Source organism: Tympanuchus pallidicinctus, unplaced genomic scaffold (genome assembly GCF_026119805.1).
Source record: "Tympanuchus pallidicinctus isolate F22 unplaced genomic scaffold, pur_lepc_1.0 scaffold3, whole genome shotgun sequence".
In the NCBI taxonomy this organism is placed as follows: Eukaryota; Metazoa; Chordata; class Aves; order Galliformes; family Phasianidae; genus Tympanuchus; species Tympanuchus pallidicinctus.
The window spans coordinates 98,740,236-98,757,263 of NW_026294747.1; the positions used below are offsets into that span (position 1 = coordinate 98,740,236).

The window sequence follows — 17,028 nt, forward strand, 5'->3', positions numbered from 1 at the left end:
GACACCTTATTGAAGCCTACAGGGTGACTTTCTTCCGTGGCACATGCGTTCAGTATCCAGGTCTCTCCTCTCCCTCTTGCCATTCCCCGTGCTTTGTGTGTGCCATGTACTAAGGTAGCTGTGCTCATGCCTGGAGTGGCAGAACTTCCCTTCCAGCAGCGCAGCAAGCCTCCATTTATTTTTAATTGCTCCCCACCGTGTAGGCCAATTAAGGATGAAGCCAGCAGGGCAAGGATCACTCACAAACACTTTGAAGGGAGCAGACCCAGCATTTGCTTCGCCGGAAGGCTGCCATTCACACATTTGTGCAAGAATGCAAACAATTGGGCTCACACAGTGGGATGGAGCTGCCTCGTTCAGTCTGAACCACTTGCTAGTGCAGATGGCAGTGAGAGTGGCAGCACCGCTGAATGTTATCCCCAGGGTTAGAAACTTTCCAAATGAGATTTACATTTGTGACCCTCCCCGTTTCAGCAGGAAGCACTGCTAGGGCAGCTTTAGGAAATGCCTCTCATTGTCAGCTTCTGTTTGAGCTCGGGGTTTCATAGCCCTTGAGGTTCAGCAGGCTTAAGTACTTGATCTTTTGATAATATGAAAGGGGAAATGTTAGAGGATAGTAAGCACTGCTTCCATTTTTGGCTCGTGTATCATGCTCCCATAATTATCCCTTTAAAATTCTTGTCTGACATTTCCCTAGCCTGAGAACATGGCAGAACAGGGACTTGCTGGGTATCCTGAATAGATTTCCAGGAAATCCTGGATGGAGGGTTTGCTGGGTAGATAGGAATTAGCAACCAAATGTTTTAGATGCTGGTGGAAATGTGTCTGCAGGGGCGGTTGGTGATGCTGTGAGCTCTGTGCACTGCCCTGGTTGTGTAAGAGAGCTGGTATTCATTTGACAGGTTTGCTCAAAACTGGGAAATAACAGCGTATGCAGTATCAAGATGTGATTGTCAGAGTGGGTCTGCATCAGCTTCTGACCATGGCTTGTGCATTATTATTTGTCAATTTGTAAATTTATTTGTACTTTTTTTTGTTGTTGTTTGTTTATGTGGAGGGGAAGGCCCTAGAAGAGAAATGTTATTAGCAGTAAGCCTCTTGTGAATGGATTGAAAATTGTGGCTGCAGCTCATATCCATCCACAGAGGGCTTTTCTAGGGAAAGACATTCTCTACAAATTTTCATTATGCCTCTCGCTGGGCATTTGGCTGGGGAATCCCTGTGTGCCCAGAAGGGCTCATCTCAGGCTGCACATGCTCTTCTTTGCACAGCAGTAATATAAAATGATGCAGCTCGAGTGAGACTGCAGTTCCAGCGCAGACGTGCAGCCTTGTTCTCCCACATTACAGAAATGTAGCGCTCTCACTTGTGTGTAAATCCTGTTTTTTCCCCAGAAACTCCTCTAGGTGCCTGTGAGGAGGTGCAGGTAAGGTCATTGCCAGGTGTTGGATCACCCCCAGCTCCCTGACCCTGCTGTGCTCCTTTTCACTCCTCTCCCTGCTGCCCTGCCAGCAAAAAAGAAGCGTGCTGATATCCCGACAGCAGGCAGGGCGAGGCATTTCCCAACATATAGAGCCATGGAGCTGCCCTCCTTAGGGGGATGCTGCAAATGAGAGAAGGGCTATGCTGCTAAAAAAAAAAAATAAACGGAGTTTCTGCTGTTCATTTTGCCCCGATCCCATTTTGTTTCTTGCTGTGTGACTGCTTTATAAAATTTCCCTGCATCCAGATTTCTGGAGACACTGCAGCTTTCTGCAGAAAGTCGTTCTGAGGATCAGGGAGCTGAGAGCTGCTACGGCAAGCTACCTATTAATGTTGCTAAGGGTTTGAGTTTTGTTATATTAAATGTATGTCAGTAGTCAAGTAAAATTTCAATTAAATTTTATCCTCCATGATACCAAGAAAAGCACTGTTATCTTACAAAATATTCCCATCCCTGGTGGGTGCAGCTTTGTGCTGATTTTTAAGAAACTAATCATTCTATGCCAAATATGTATAATGTGAATTGCTGCTTTTTTGTTTCCCTTTAGATACCTACAGCATGACTATAAATACACAGTAATAAAAAACCAAAATTCTTAAGCAGTCTTCTCTGAAAAGAATTGCAGTTTCTTAAATAATGTCTAAAAGGAGATGTATTTGTGCATTACACATATTTCATTTGTGTGATGAAATAATAATGCCTGCCTGTATTTTAATCTGGCATTTGGTCACTGTAGCGCACAGAGATAGAGCAGTTTTCTGATTGCAGAGCTGGGATTCTCCAGCAGATGCAGAATTGTTTTCAGCACGGCAGAGTGCTGTAGCCGAGGAAGAGACAAAGCTGTTCATTGTCAGACAAGGGTTTATCTCTCTGGTTGCCTGTAGCGTACGGTTTGTAAGTTAGGATATGACTGAGTGTCTGTATTTGTAAGGCTGCTATAGAAATCTGCGTGTGCATTTGGAATGCAATTTTTCAAAAGAAAGCTGGATGTGCACTCCCGTATGCAGTTAGTCATTTCACTATGATGCTTGTATCATGAAAGCTCAACAACTGTGCTACAAAAGAAACAGTATTATGATCATTTGTCTTGCTTTCCCCAGGATTGACAAATTCATTGTGTATCAATACATCAAAAGAAGTTTATATGGTAAAGCTGTTACATCAGAAGAAAACCAAAACATTTGATAAAAGCAAGCTATCCTATATTCATAACACCTAACAGCATTTAGGAAGACAGCATCCAATTTAGACCAAACCCTATAAACTGTATTATATCAGCTACGTTATCTCACACTGCGGATTTGGCTTGTTATATTTGCTTCCCATGTTTTTTGCAAGCTTTGAAAGAAAAGGTTTGTTCAGATTTCTTAATAAGATCAGCATCACATTTCAGTGGACAGAGAATGACTGGGTCTGCATTACTACGGCGGTCTGAATATTTTATTGAGAGAAAAAAGCTTTTGTCTATGGTTTAGAAAATGCTCTGCTGCTTTTCTGTAGCCAGAATATTCCTTAAAGTAGCTGAAAAAACAGAAAAAATTCCTTAAAGTAGCTGAGGAAACAGAAGAGGCAGCCTGCCATGACAATTCATGCTGCTTAAACAGCATGGAAAATACAAGACTGACATCAGGCTTCAGAGCTACCCAGAGCAACTGGTCATCTAGGGAAAGAGGATGGGACTGGGCATGCAGGCAAGGGTCAGCTGGGAGAGAGGATGGCCAAGCTGCAGGAAGGAGTTGGAAAGGAAAGTCAGGAAATTTTGGAAACTTCTGATGGGAAAGAGAGATGGCTTTGGCTGAAACTGTCAGCTGGGACTCTGAGGACCTGGGTTCAGTATTCACTTTGGCTTGGAGTCCCAGCATCACAGTAAGCGAAACAACTTCAATATTTCTGTCTTGTCCTTGCCCGTGGTGCCTTAGAGGAATTAGTTCATCTGTACACAATAGCCAATAGGTGAGGCTTTACACACAGTTGGAAATACAAGTCAAATTGCTCCTCAAGACCATCTTTCCTCAAGATGATCATAACAGGATAAAGAACTTTTGATCTACAAGAGATCTATGGATCTCTACAAAGATCCACAGATCTTTGTGGAGTTCTTAGAGAAAGGGGTCGTGGAAAAGTGGTTTAGGGCAGTGAGGTGGCCAGAGCTGAAGAAGCATCTGGACACGGACACTCCCAGACGCACCGTCTGATTTTTGGGTGGTCCTGTGTGCAGCCAAAAGTTGGACTCGGTGATTGTCATGGGTCTCTTCCAACTCAGATATTCTCTGATTCTGTAGAATTTCCATGGGAAATTCCCTGGTAGCATTCCTGTCTGCTCAAGCCTCCATCACCTTTCCCAACAACTTTAACTTTTATCCTGTCCTGGCACAAATATTTTCCTTTATTTTTCATCTGATTTCAGCATATGTGCAACTTCCAGTATCCAAAAAATGTATGTTATCTATTGCAAGAGGAATTACTTTTCTTTCCCCCATTGACATCAGTCACAGGTGCAAAAATCTTCCCGACTCTGTGAGGGGGTTATGGAGTTGCAGACGCAGCACTGCAAAAGGGCTAAAGGTGTTCAAAGTCTGTATAGACTCCAGTGAGCACAGAGGCACTCTTCCACCTTTATTTTCACACCACGCTGAGGGGAGAGACCACCAAACTGAAATTAGCACACCTCAGCAAGCACCTGGAAAAGCAGAAAGGAGAACGTGTGTTCCAGAGGGGATCTGCACAACTAAAACTCCATTGTTTTGATTTGTACAAATATTTCAGTTTTACTGAAAAAAAAAAAACCAAACAGGCATAGAGGGATGGCCTCATCTTCATGCTATGCCACAAGAACACTCCTATGAGATTTTTTTTAATCTTTCTTTTTTTTGAATACACACTTTTATGGTCTAAACACGAAAATAATGGATGTCTCCTCAAAAATCATTGTGCCCAAAATGCTAGCAGAGATGACTTCTTACCAAAATTATGGTGTGCTTTATTCCAGCACAGCCCATGTTATTAGCCCAAAATTGCAATTGATGGAACAGCGTGCCAAAGATTTTGTCACTGATTATCATTCTTTTCAAGAGAGAATGCTTGTGATTTGGGCTGAAATATGTTAATAACTGTAAACCGTCCACATGTGAAGAACTCAGCACTTCATGCTCCTCCCCATCCCCCCCAGAGCGGGCAATGTGATACACCACCTGGCAGGCACTCGCAGAGGTAAGGTGGATGTTCCACAGCATCTCACAGAGTGAGTGATGTGGGTAGCAAGGTGCTGAAGGATGCAGTGCTGCTGCTGCCTTTGTACACCGAGCAACCTGGGGATGTGGGCTGGAAGGAGCTCTGCTGCTGATGTACTGAGCGGCTCAGCTCTGCGATGCTTCCGTACCAAAATGACAAAGTTTGCATGCAGATTTCTTTGTTTCTATACAAATCCATCCTTGCAAAACAGCAGCTTAAACACACACGAGAATAACTCAGAATTATTTTCATACAGCTTTAAAAAGATTGAGAAAGAGGGGGAATGCTGACTGCTCAGAGTGATGCAGAGCTGTTGCAGCCTATTCATCCCAAATATCCAGTCGCGGTTTAATTCCTAGATGCACTGTATTCCCTTTCCTATATAATCAGCCTAATTTGTCTTCAGCTGCAAGCAAGTGAACCAAGCTTCATTTAGTCAAGCAAGCTAAGCAAAAACATTCTTTGCTCACAGATGGGTGAGCCAGCCGATATCTTAAGATAAATGACGGGAATTTTGTGTCCTTTTTGTAACGAGTGGAAGGAATCCTACGGACAGAAGAATGACAAAACAAATTCTGTCCCTCTCTGTTTTTAATTAGTTAAACAGAGAAAGACTAATAGATCTCATCCTGGAATCTGGAGTCCTAATTTGCAATATTGGATGTTGTTTTGACTTAAACTGGCACTTTTAACAAATAGACTTTTCACTGGAGGTTTTCAGAAAGACCATGTGTAGTATTAGATGAGAAGTACTTAATTAATGTAGGAAAGCGCCAACAAACTATCAGCCAGCTCTGACTTGTCTTGGATTTGAAATAAAAGGTATTTGCTCTGTGCTGCCTGCCTGGCAATTACCACTAAATGTGTATGGATTTAGGCCAATTCTTAATGAAAAAGGGGCCAGCTAACAATAAATGTCCCCCATGTTGCCTTGGGTTGCGCTGATAGAGCGGTGAATGAATCAAGCAAAATGCAAACATGAAATCTGGCTGACCCCAGGGCACCCAGGGGAGGCCGGTGGTCGGCTGCAGCACTCCTCATCTTCATGCCCTGTCCTATGGCACCTCCAGTACCCAAATCTGCTGTCACTTATCTCTCCAGCATAGCCAAGAGATTTGCAGAATAGCTGTGAGAAGGCATCGTGTTGTCCAAAGGAGCACATGCACAGGAAAGCGCTGAAAATTCAAACCCTTTTAACCCCCACAGTCACAGTGAATACTAGCAGAGTTAGATGACCATTTTTCAGAACTATCCTTGCTCCTGATTGCATTCAGCAGAAAGCAGGCAGGGAGGTGCCTTGCCAGGCTCTAGCATTTTCTCTGTGAATGAGCAAATGCTTCAGAACTATTCAGTCTGCCTCAATACTGCATCGCAGTGCTGTGCTCCCCTAGCAGCAGGGCAGAAATAGAATCACAGAATCACAGAATATCCTGAGTTGGAAGGGACCCACAAGGATCATCGAGTCCAACCCCCAGCTCCACACTGGACCACTCAAAATTCAAACCAGGGACCTTAGCTGCCCCTCATGCAACTTGCTTTTCAAACCCTTCACCATCCCTGTAGCCATCCTTTAGACACTCCCTCATAGCTTTACATCCTTCTTATATTGCAGTGCCCAAAGCTGTACCCAGTGCTCAAGGTGAAGCCACACAGAGAGAGTGGGACAACCCCTTGCCTCAAGCAACCTTTCCTGCTCATCTCCATCTTCCCAGGAGGAATACACGCAGTGGAGCAAGAAAGGACAATGTGTGTCCTCTGCTCTCAGCCCAGGGACACCAAGGGCACAGTGATCCCATCTGCCTGGGGCTGCAGAGAAAAGAGGCAGCATTTGCTTTACAGCCTCCAGAGAAGAAAACTTTGCAGAGATGAAGTTAGTTTAGTTCTTCCAGAGACTGCAGAGGGAACACAAATACTGTGAAAAGCACAAACATCCTACCAGCCCTCAGGGAAAAGGCTTTTGGTCACTAGAAGGAGGGATGACTGCCTTGAGACTGGTGAGAAGCCAGGCAGCTGGATCTCCCTTTTCTGACTCCCACTGTCTGTCGTCATGATCCCCTTCTCCATAGCAAGCTCCTTTAGGACTTTGAGCAGCCAGAAGCCAAAGTGTGTACTGCTCCTCCCAGAACACTGGCAATGCCAGAGTATGCTCTGAAAGGGACACAGGGAAGAAGGAATGGGTTGGCAGCACACAGTGTCTGCAAGGAGGGTGACAACTGCTCACCAAATGCACGGGCACAGGGTGGGAAGGAACAACACTGGAGGAAGTGAAGGCCTCTTGTGCTGGAAATGCCTGTCTGAATGTTTGTTCTCTGTACGTTGTGAGAGATCATTGCCTCTTTCATTTGTCTCTGAGATTCATTTTTTTCTGTTTCTATCATAACCACTGAAGTTTTCTAATGAGCACCATCACTGGCATCAAATGAAAGCAGCGAACAATGAGTTTATGCCTTCAGATGCAAATAGAGCTGCTTGCTCCTCACATGCAACTCCCACTGCACTTCTCTGAGTATCTGCTGAAATCCAGAGGTCATGTCACTACCAAGATAGAGTCCCAGGAAGAAAAATGGGTGCTGCCAGGCTGTTGTGTGGTGTAAATCCTCCTTCTGTGAGGTTTGTGGGGATTGTCCAGGCGCGCCCTAAATTATCTACTTAGAAAATAAATTCTGTCTAGGTTAGCCAAGCATAGCAGCCAAATGAGGATTTTCCTGCCATAATCTCCAAGGCAGAGGAGTGGAATAAGCTGCAGCTCTGGGAAGGGCTGGTCATGCTCCTTGCTGGCCACTCAGCAATGGGATCACGCTGTCACCTGCAGCCCTCAACTTTGCCTAGTAGCAGTGCACAGCCAGCAGCCCTCATACTGGCTGACTCCAGGTGCCCTGGGGGAGCAATCTTCTGCTTCTACCTGCAACACTGCTTGCCCCTATTAATCCCCTCTGTCCCAGTGCCAAAACTCAGCCCACTGCCATTTGGACCAGCAAACTGCTCTTCTTTCTGTTTTGTTTCTGAAAAAGCAAACTTTTCATATATTAAATATTTGCAGGTACCAAGTAGTGCATGTAACTGAAGAAAGTGGTTAATTTTCGAGCACAGGGGGTTGTGCGCAGTATCAGAATTCGTTTTGCTTTTTTAAACCAGACATCCAATTGCCACTAATACAGTTCAGACATGAAGCAATATTTATACCAGAGAGAAAAAAAGAAATGCATTGATTGACCAAAACGTGCTATGCCTCTGAACACTGTGCAGCGATCCAGCCAGCAGCAAAACAAATAACTTATCGTAGCATTGGAATTACATGCACGTAGTGGGAAATTCTTCTTTCGTTGTTCACAAAAGGACTTGATCACATGCTATTATTCCAAGAGTAGCTGAAATCTCTGCAGGCCTTTGCTCTGTAATCTAAAAAGCCCTTTGCTTTATACTATCGTGGGCTTTGGCAGCTATAAGAAAATGCAGAATGATGGCTGTGCTTGTATTGATTATCATCCTAATTCTGCTTCCAGTGGAGTCCATCACAAACCCGCCGCAGCCACCCATGGGAGTGAGTGCAGGCTGTGTATAATTGCAGTTGCTTTAATATAAATTTACTTGACGCTTGAAATGCTGCATTCCTGCTGCAGTTATGCTGCTGAATGGCATTGGATTAACTGACTCCTGGGAAAAGGCCGAGACCCCTCTTGCTCCCATGCTCTGATTTTCTGCCTGAAGTGGGTCCTGCAGCCCCATGGGGGCTTTTCTCCGCTCCACCTTTGCCCTCTCCATTCTGTCACCTGTGAGATTCCTCCGAGGTGTCACATCTGTGTGATGGATGCACTGCCCATTGGCAATTGCTCATTTTGACACCCTGCATTACTTCTCTGCTTCATGCCTGGATCCTTACGCTGTTATTTATTTTACAACCTCTCTGCTGACTTCAACTGTCAGTCACTCCAAGTTCTCTTTGCTGGCCACCTCTTTGGCCTGCTTTGCTCAGCTTCCATCCCTACTTCTGGGTCACAGCAAATAAGCATGCTTTGCTTGAATGCCTCCTTCTTCAGGAAGAGCAGAAGGTTACATCTCATATTCCTAAAGCTAATCAGTGTCCTTTATCAGTTCCTTATATTGTCCAAACACAGTATGTATGGCCATTTAGTCTTGCCAGTAAGGCACTGTCTGCTGACTTTCATTCAGTTGGCACAAGGGGTGGCTACAAGGCCATGGCTTTATCCAGAGTCTATTTTAGTTTTGTGGGCTGGGCGGAGAAACAGTAGTGGAGACATTTCAACCATTGCTAAAACCCGCATCACCCTGATGCTTTGCTGTGCAGAGGAGCCCACACCAGGGAAATTCACCTCCTCCCAGCTCTCTTGCAGAGCATGCCCTAGAGCACAGCCTGTGAACAATAATCTGTGCATTGCCTACTTCTGCAAATCTGAGCAAGCTAGAGAAAACTGATAGGGGATCCTGGGTGCCTCCGTGCACCTGCTAATTATGAACTGGAACCTATGCTGCTTATGGAATCACTTTTCCTTCTGTCTGCAGATCAACAGCTGCCAGTCAGCGCGGCACCCAAACTGTGCACAGAGGTGCTAAAGGAAGAGGAGGAGCAATGTATCATCACTGACTTGTTTTTCTCTGCAGATAAATGGTTCTGCCCTAGAAGATCTAGAATATTTCAAAGCATCACTTGGAAATGCTGATGAGGGAATTGATGGGTACGGGGTGAGAGCAGGTAAGACTTGAGAAAACATGCATCTCCAAAGTAGAAAAGTCTCAAATTTGTATTCTAGAAAAAGACTTTTCTCACAGCTGAGCTGTTGCAGACAAATACATGAACAATCTCCAGGCAAATATCAGCAAGTTACATCTATCCCTGCAAAAATCAATGAGGCTATGAGACAACTGTGGGGGAGGGCTGCACAAGCCAGTGGACAGGTATGTTCAAGAGTGATTACGAGGCCTCCCCTCAGCTCCTCTGCTCTGGGCTAAACAAACCAAGGAACCTCAGCCACTCCTCATACATCTTGCTCTCTAGATCCTTCTATATCTTCTTCCTTCAACCCCCTCCCCAAGCCAGTTTGCTGGAGGACCAGCTGCCCAGTGTCCAGCCCTGCTGAGAAAGAGGCACTGACAGGGCTGGAAGTGCAATGATCATCCATTGGGTCTAGAGAAACTTCTTGTCGTTTTGCGAGTTTTGTTCTTCTGACAAACAGGAGTTATTTGAAACGTATTTGCATAGCAAACATGCATTAAAATGCATGAGGCATGCAGGGCTGTGGCTGGTGGAAGAAAAACACATGCAATTCACGGAAACCATAGACTGTTATGACTCCAGAATTGACATATTTATATGCTTGGCTGTTCTTAGATTTGTTATTTTCTATTTGTCAAATTGAACGTGTGATACATACATATCACGACAGACCTTCCCTACCTTTCACTGAGGATCTTTCAACGCAACCAATGCCACACCACTGGTTTCAAAGCAATGACTCCCAGGCAGGGACTGGATGCCCCACGGGAGATCCCACCCAGCCTGAAGGAGGAGTACACTTGCCAACCTAAGATATTTCTTCAGAATTAATTGGGCTACAAATCACAGCCAGGAAACAAATACAAACCCTGTGTGACATGTCCAACTGAGACAGTATTCTTAATCCTTTTGCAGTTATCTAAACACAGAAGAAAAAAAAAATAAAAAAAAAATAAAAATTAAGAATTGCTTTGCAAAGGATCAAAAAACATTTACTGAGGCACAGCACAAAGAAATGAACCTCATGAATCTGCCCCCACAAGTTCTTCACTGGCCAACAGCTGGCTCGTTGCAAAGACTCAAATTATGGGATAGGTTCTGCTCTGCTGATGAAGTATCCTGTCATTTTGATTGTACAGACAATGGGACAGGATGCCAAAGGATGCACTGATTGACCACCTGTTACAGCTGGAAAGATTAGAGTGGTGAAAACAGGAAAAGAAGCAAACAGGGAAGGAATGCTCACCTCTGTCTGAAGAGGTAGGTTTGCAGGAAAGACTTCACAGAGGAAGGATATCCAGCAAGAAGCCATTCTCCATAGCAGTCAGCCCTCAAATGGGGTCTAGGAAAGATGCAACCAGTCTCCAGCCCTTCCATCACACAGCTGAATCACCTTCACCTGTGCTCCAAGGCTGACTCAGTGCTCGCCTCAGGTGGTCAATCAGTTCCCATACACCACCAATGACACTGCCAGACATGAGGCATGGGCTTCAGTGGTCAGGAATGTGGCAGGTGCATGAGAGCTGCGAATGGGGAGAAGCAAAGAAGTGCCTTTTGTCCAGAGTATGAGGCCATAAACTGACAGCCTGTGACTTGGCAGAGGTGTGATAGAAGAGCCTCATTTTATGTGTGAGATAGTAGAAAGAGAAGCTGTAACAGCTTCAGGCAAGGAGGTCTCTCTCAAAACAAAACAAAAACATACAAGAAAGATACTGTATATTTTTAATGTTTGTGTGGCACTCAGAAGCTGGAAATCATTGTAAGAGCCACATATTAGTTCCCTAATGTGTAAAACGGTGACTAATGCTATTACATTCTGTCATACAGAAGCCCTTGGGATGGAGATTCAAAGAGATGCAACAAATAACCACAAAATAAAATTAAAAAAAAAAAAAAAAGGACGGGGAACAAAATCCCTCCTCCCATTTCAGTGCAGATGTGCTGACTAACAGTTGGCTCACCTGGGCTCCTCTTCCTGCTTCACCCTTCTGTGCTGGAACTGCCCCTTCAAGCTCATCCTCCACCAGCACTCCCAGCATCACTCTACTCAAGCACCTCCCAGGCTCCATCCCAGGGATCCCTAACATCTCTCACAGATGGAGGAGCCTTGCCAGGCCCTGGCTGAAGGGGCTGGAATGCAGAGTGGTGTGAAAAGCCCACCCATAGAATACAAAAAAAGCTCTAGGATTTTTTTTCCCTAAGCCCATGTATAATAAGCTGAGCTTGATGAAATGTGCTGGATGAATGCATCCTTCGTGTGGCTGTTTCTAGAGGAGTGATTTTTTTTTATTTCTCCTTTTAATTAGCCAGGCTTAAATTAGCAGCATCTACTGTTGATATTCCTCCATGAACAGCGAGAACATTTTCAATCAGGAGCCTTATTAATATGCATAAAAGTGATTTGTTTTGATTTCAATCTGGAAGGGTCTCTTTCCCCCAAGTTTCCATTTCTGCTCTAAACGAAGGTGGAATCACAGTGCAGTGGCCACATACACATATATGAGAGCTCCTATTACCTGGGGAAACCCTTTGCAGGGAGTTTCAGGAACTCCCACCTGGGCCAGCAGTTATTCTGCTGTGTTTTTCTGTGCTGAAACAACAGCCCAACTTGGGATGGAGTGGGCTTGCCCAGGCTGCTGTGCTCCATTGATGGATTATTACAATGAACAAAACAAAACTCTTTTTGGTGTTTTTTTTTTGTTTGTTTTTTTGCTTCCCAGCAGCTCTGAGGCTCCTCTCAGTGACCTCTTCTTCTTCCAAACGGTGGTTTTGAGCAATAGGAAAATATAGGCGTTTTTCCATCAATTCCTGAGCTGCTGCCCCAGCATTTGTACACTGATGCTACAGAGGACCAATGCAGCTCTGTGTGCAGAAACACTCCCCATGCCTTATATGATGGAGGCCTCCCCTATGCAAATGGAAGTAGGCGGTGGGTGCAGAGCACCATGCTGTCCCCAGGTATGGAGTGGGTGCTGCTCCTTGCCCAGCCCCAGGCTCACATGCAGAACGCCCACAGCACCCACCGGTTCAGCTGCGGGATTTTCCTTGCATTCAACAGATGCACATTTTAATTTCAGCTTATCAGAAGTTTTCCTCACTCCCAATTAATGCCAGTTTTTATGTGGCTTTTTTTTCCCTCTGAGAAAACCCCAGTTTCTCACTGTTAATCTCAGTTACATTCAGTAACAGTGCCTGATTCTTCTTCTTATGATTATTTTTTCAATGAAAGTGTTTCCTGCCTGGACTTTCTTCTAAGAATGTATGAGAAAAACTCCATTCTTATTTCCTAAGAGACTCAGTGGGCCCTGGTCACGTGCTTAAATCAGAAGACAAGACCATATTCTTCAGATGTAGGTTACTCAGATTCATGCCAGGTTTGAACCACACAGGTTGCGCACAGCAGTGATTCACACTGCATAGATGTGCCGTAGGCCGGGTGTGTAAGAAATACACCATGGCTCCTCCTCATGGGCAGAGAGTGCTGCCTTTGGGGGTTCTGTCCCATCTCCCATCACTGCAGAGCAGTTGTGAGGAACCTGGGTATAGGAGCCATGGGACAGACTGGTCACAGAATTAGAATATCCTGATTTGTAATGGACCCATGATGACCATCAAGTCCAACTCCTGGACTGATGGGCTGCTGATGGACAGAGTGGAGGATGTTAGGTTGGCACGATGACAACATGCTGTGGTGCTGCAGCCCTTGGATGTGGCTAAAAAGCCTGTGAAGAAAGGACTCCCCAGACATTGCCCTCAAATGGAAGAGTCTTGTGATCACGAGGACAAGAGCATTGCCTCTAAATGACGTCTGTTTTCACAAGTTGGAAGGAGAGGCTTTTGATGTGTTTCCAGTGTGCCTTTCTTCTCCTGCATCTCCTGCCCCAGGGTTTCCTGGTGAAGGAACTGGAGCTCTGTGTCCCCAGAAATTAAAACAAAAACTGGCTTCTGCGGTATTTCCTGAAATGTGTTTTCATCTCATGGATCTGTCCTAACAGCAGCCCCGAAGCAGCAAAGGTTTCATTTTCATCTAGAAGCGATCAAAAGCAACATCAGCAGGGAATAAATACACAAAGCCACGCTGCAGGGATATTAGCTCACATGACAAGGCGGTGCCTTTTGGTTTACTGAAAAAGAGTGGCTTGCTCCATCTCTGTGTGTTTTGGGCACTTTGCTCTGCTTGTGGAGAAGTGAGACGCAGAGCTGCCCAGGACAGAGCAGCCTACTGAAACCCAGCAGAAATCCCGTTTGGGCTGCTCTGCTCCCTTGCCTCCAGCCCATGCACCTGCAGGCTCACCTTCACATCGTGGGGGATTTCAGAGTTACATCCACCAAAGCACACACTTCACCCCCACGACAGGACATGCGATGCCATTCCCTCAGCATGGGAATGTGCCATCAGGAACAGCCATCAGCACCGCTTCCCTTCCCCTCTGATCAGGTAAATGAGATGCTTCCACTCTGAATCCAAGGCTGGAAGACAACACACCTTTAATTCATGCAGTAAAACTTTAAGGGCTTTTTTGGCACCACAGCTGCAAGAATGCAATGAAATGCTGCTGGGTGCAGACTAGCTGAAAGGGGGAAGGGATCAAATCCCACTCCTGGGGGAAAGCAGCCGCTACTGTCACCGCAGAGCTGTCACAGGAGATGCTGCCACTGTGCCCCTGAGGTGGGACAAGGCAAAACAAAACAGAACAAAAGTTTAGGTGGAACAACCAAATAATGAATGAGATTTATTGAAGTTTAATGAAGAACACGGCTGTGCAGTGTGGGAGTGCTGGCCATGGAAACAAGCAGCTCCAATGCAGGGGCTCCCCCAGAGCACATGAGATTTTTATTCCCAGGGGTTTTCCATAAAGCATCTCTAGAGTTGAAGTAAGTGCTGCACCATGTGGCTGTCACTATGGAAACGAGTATTTTTACACGGTAAAAAATAGTCCCATAAAGCTCCCATAAGCTGCTGGTGCTAAAGCCACTCGGTGAGCCACGTGGCTACGGGAGAGCAAACGGTGCCGCTTCCAGGAGGGTGGTGGTGGTGGTGGTGGCACCTGCTGGCACTGGGGAAAAGAGCACCTGACCTCATTCAGTTCTACCACCTATGCACGGTGCCAATGGGGCCCGCCCCTTTATATGCTGCTTTATAGCCTCTATCCTGACAATGTGCGAGCTGCAAGCGTTGCCAAGCCTCTCCTGCAGACTTGGTGGCTGATGCTTGGTGCTATTCTCTAGTGTCACTCCACTGCACAACAGGTCGGTTCAGCTCCACTTATTTGTATATTGGAAGCATGATGGAAGCATTTGTATATTGGAAGCATGATTGGAAGCATGGAAGCATACTGGAGGACCTCTGGACAAATGTCAGGCACTGGAACGGGCTGCCCAGGGAGGTGGTGCAGTCACCAACCCTGGAGGTGATCAAGAAATTTTTAGATGCTGTACTGAGGAACATGGCTTAGTGAGCAGATACTGGTGGTAGGTGGACAGTTGGACTAGATGATCTTGGTGGTCTTTTCCAGCCTTGGCGATTCTGTGTTACGGTATATTTTGGGGAAACTATCCAGACTGCAATACTTAACAGGATCCAGGAGGCACTGGGAAAGTCTCTGGGTGTACCCTCCGATTCCAGCTTTAGGGCCATCCGAAGCCCAGTGCAGCACATGTTCTCCATCCCAGCAGCCAGAACTCCAGCTGAACAAGAACTGCGGGCACTTGCTTAAGCATTAACATTCACAGAAATGTAAAACTCATATTGAGCTATTTATTCTGTGCATTCACCTTTCATCGCAGTACGTGCTAAAATTAAGTACTTCTAACTGCTGAATGGAGCAAACAGAAATTGCTTCCATCATCTAAAGCTGACAGCCGGCTATTCAGCCCTCCATCCTCCCTACTGGATGGCATGATCAGGTTCCTTAATGACGAGCAAGAGCGTTTGATTTTCAGCAGCAGTACCACATTATGGCACGCATTAATTTGCTAGGAAATCATTTTAGGAGAACATAAAGTGTGATAGATTCCAGTTAGAAACACTAAGTACAATAAAGTACAATAAAGGCCCCCCAGGTACCTCTGAAATGTGACATCCCAAGAAATTCTTTCACAAAAGGAGCTGGAAACAAGCCGCCTTACCCATACCATATCTCCACACCTCATAGTTAAGGGAAGGATGGAGATCATCCACCAGGTCATCTGTCAGCAGATATTAAGCATTAACCTATTTCAAATGTTATGTGTATTTGCAGACAGGAACTGAATAGGTCAAAGAGGCTTCTGGTTCACAAAGAAAGATGAAATGGTATTTAATGCTGCATCTGAATAGCTGCCCATGTAAATAGAATATGTGTGCAGGAGTAAGAGAGGTTACGTTGTTGTAACCTTCTGTTTCTAAAGCCTTGCATTATTTTATCCTTTGAAACAAACCTTAGGTGAACAAACCATACAGCTGTCTTACAGGTAGCGAGCTTTAAAACCAGGTTACAATAAACAGAGACCAGGACACAGAGGACACATTTTGTTAGAAGACAAGTTTAATAAAACAGACTTCTTACAATCACATTGACATCGTCATACTCATTCCTGCCATGGTGCCTGAACTTCAAACATTCCCTCTCATTTCTCTCTAATCAATGTAAAAACACCATGGCTAACTAGCAAGATCAGGCTGCCCTCTCCTAATGCATGAGAAGCGCCCCATACAGCCCCCATATGCCCTTCATGGTGTAGGCTAAGGGATATTCACTATGGATGAAATTTGGGGTTGCTTCTGTATGAAGCTCTCCTGAAGGGGAAGATGAGGACATGTGATGCAGCCACCCATGTGCCTCTGTGCACGTGCATTTCCAGACTGTCCGTGCTATTTTTGATCTCGTGTGTATTCTCACTCTCCCCTGCATCTATCTCCCTGCCAGCATCACATACTGAGGATGAGACTGAGGTAGTTTATACTACTGGCTTGAGCTGAGTTATGATAACAGGAAAAGAAAACTTCTATAAAATCCTTAATTACTTCTATGCTACCTTGCTTGCTTTCTCTTCTGTTAGCTTTACACCCATGCAAATGTTCATGACAGACGGGAGAGCAGGCAGCCAACACACAGGAGCGCACAGCCAGTCTTACTTGGGGAGGGAGGAAAGGGAAAGCCCCACCAGTGAGAAGCCCCCACTGTCCTGCATCTCAGAGCAGAAAGCTGCTTCCACAGATCAGAACCAGGCAGCTTTAGTGTCATTTCCAAGGAATGTGGCCACAGCATCCTTTATAGAAAGAATGTACTGAGGTGTTCCAGCAGGGCAGGGACCACAGCCATCTCTGCTGGGAGATGTGCCTAGCATACAGAGACTGCTTCCATACTTCTTCCCCATTCACACAGCACACAGGAGCCTAAGGACTGGACCCACAGAGACGTTTAGGGGGCCTAACTTCTATTCCAGACTTCCATGGGAGGCCGGTTACCTAAAAAGGAGTAGAGCGCCTGATTACCTTAGCAGGTCTGGGCTCCCCTGGCTGTGCCCGTGCTGGGACCCTCACTGCTCCTCTGGCTGGTGTAGAATTGTGGTGCAGTGCCACCCTGGTGTTGTGAAGTAG

General features: G+C 45.6%; 2 long non-coding RNA genes across 2 annotated transcripts; both read right to left on the reverse strand.

The window, feature by feature from the left end:
• Positions 1-5,759: 5,759 nt before the first annotated feature.
• Positions 5,760-10,763, reverse strand: LOC128086908 (uncharacterized). Its single transcript, XR_008209583.1, has 3 exons — positions 10,693-10,763; positions 10,315-10,365; positions 5,760-9,560 (listed from the first exon to the last, which is right to left on the reverse strand). It is a non-coding gene; the product is annotated as an uncharacterized LOC128086908 (long non-coding RNA).
• Positions 10,764-15,962: 5,199 nt separating this feature from the next.
• Positions 15,963-17,025, reverse strand: LOC128086906 (uncharacterized). Its single transcript, XR_008209581.1, has 2 exons — positions 16,924-17,025; positions 15,963-16,831 (listed from the first exon to the last, which is right to left on the reverse strand). It is a non-coding gene; the product is annotated as an uncharacterized LOC128086906 (long non-coding RNA).
• Positions 17,026-17,028: the final 3 nt, after the last annotated feature.